Source organism: Oratosquilla oratoria, chromosome 35, assembly GCF_046742065.1.
Source record: "Oratosquilla oratoria isolate Oo_2021 chromosome 35, ASM4674206v1, whole genome shotgun sequence".
NCBI lineage: Eukaryota > Metazoa > Arthropoda > Malacostraca > Stomatopoda > Squillidae > Oratosquilla > Oratosquilla oratoria.
Window position 1 is genome coordinate 39,356,275 of NC_134811.1, and position 2,500 is coordinate 39,358,774.

Consider the following 2,500-nt stretch of genomic DNA (forward strand, 5'->3'; position numbering starts at 1 on the left):
TAAATGTGGGTAAAAGTAAGGTAATGAAATGTACAAGGGGAGAAAGTGGCAGCAGATTGGAAGTAAGTATTAATGGAGAGAGACTGGAGGAAGTAGATAGTTTTAGATACTTGGGGGCGAATGTGGCAGGAAAGGGAGGATTGGAGGTGGAGGTAAAATGTAGATTGAGAGAATTGAGTAAATACCTTGGTGGATTAAAAAGTGTAATGAGAAATAGACATTTGGGAATGGATGCTAAGAGGAGATTGTATGAAGAAGTGATTGTACCGACAGCACTATACGGGGCAGAAACATGGAACATAAGAGAGGAAGAAAGGAGGAGTTTGAATGTGTTTGAGATGAGGTGCCTGAGAAGTATGAATGGGTTACTAGACTGGAGAGAGTGAGAAATGAGGAGTGAAGGAGGAGAACGGAGGTAGAAAAGGGAGTTGGGTGATAGAGTTAATGAAAGGGTATTAGGATGGTTTAGACACATGGAAATAATGAGTGAAGAATGATTAGTAAAACAGGCTTGGAAGGCAGAGGTGGAAGGAGTGAACATGAGGGGCGACCTAGGATGAGATGGATGGATGGGATAAAAGGGGCATTGGATAAATGGAGGAGAGTCTGTTGAGGAAGGACAGGAGAGGACAGAAGATAGGGGTAAATATAGAATGATTGTGTATGGATGATGCAGTGATGCATGAGGATGAGTGTGTGGGGGGGATGGTGGTTGGGGGAGTATGTGTGAGGAATAAGTTGACGCAGCCTAAAGTAATTTCTCCCCGTCATCTCCTTTTCTGCATGAGGGGACGGAGAGGTTTGTTGTTGTAATGAAATGGCCTTGTTGTGGATGTGCTGTGTCTTGCGACACTGCTTCTGACTCAGGACAGTGGGCAATATGCAGGGATGACCCATCATCTGGGAGGTGCCAAGATAAGAGGGAGGGAAGAAGGTGGAGCGCAGTGGAGTATGCAGGGGATGAGATGGGTGGGAGTGTTTTTTATGCCTTTGTATTTTGGTTACCTCCCTCCCCTAACTAATAAATTCTTTGATTAAATATCACTCGTGAGAGGTCAAGGTATTGTAATAATAATGCTGATCTATTACATTACCAAATGAATTCTGACTCGGTTTTTAACAGGACAGTCAAGCCTTGAGACCCTAATAAGAGTGGGGGTGGGGGGATGTACACAGTAGGTAGACCTAAAACGACAGAGGGATATGAATCCAAGCTCTGCCTATTCATAGGTTAAAAAAAAAATCGAAGGGGGAGTGCCTTCGCAAGTTAAAAGAGATAACAGAGTGATAAGTGCAGGGTCAAAAAAGCAGGCCCTACAAGCTAGAACTTGAAAGAACCAACACGCTTTTAATATTATGGAGATTTATGATCCCTGGGTCGTATTAACATATATATATATATATATATATATATATGTATTATATATGTATTATATATATATACATGTATATATATATATATATGTACACACACACACACACACACACACACACACACACACACACACACACACACACACATATATATATATATATATATATATGTATATATATATATATATATATATGTCACTCTTGACAACACAGCTCCTAACTACTCTCCACTGCAGGCTACTATTGATAAGTTACGAGCCTGACAACCATGTGGTCATTAACAGTAAAAAATAGTCACCATGTACTTCTGCACACCAAAGAAGTATGTACCTGCTCCAAATGTCACAGTCAGCACACAACCTCACTAAGTAGTCAAGTACATTAAATCAATGGGAATCAGTATTGATGACCAACTGGACTAGAAGCAGCATGTGGCAAACACCGTCAGACCAGCATCTTATCAGCTATACATGCTGCGAAGGCTGAGATCACTTGGAACACCAGAGAAGGAGTTGAAGAGTATATATTCCACCTTTATTCTGTCTAAACTCTGCTATATATCTCCAGCCTGGACCTTTTTCATCAACATTACTCAGGAACGCTTGATGGAAAGAGTTCAGAAAAGGGCATGCAAAATCACCTTAGGCTCCTCTTATTCCAACTACGAGGCTGCTCTAACCATCCTCAACCTGCCCAAACTCTCCAACCACCACAAGAAGACACTAAGAAAAATCAGCCCCAAGCTATTATGTCACCCTTGCCACCGCGACCTGCTAACGTCGGAAGCTGACTGCCCTGTCCGGACCACTAGATATCACAATGGACTCAAACCTTTCAAAACACCACGCACAGATATAAACACAGGCCCATACCTTCTATTGTACACTTATTAAACAACATCTAATGCAAACATCATATCAACACTAAGACGCATCTATCATGTTTCATATATTCATGTTTTATATATTTATATAGTGCAGAATCACTTCATCATCATAATAGAGTAAGGTGTCAATAAAGATTAAAATTATAATGTAAGGCATGGTGTTGAAACTCAAAACGAGTCAAAAAGAAATACACACGTGTTTCTTAAAACCATATACTTTAATGCTCGTAGTATTAGGAA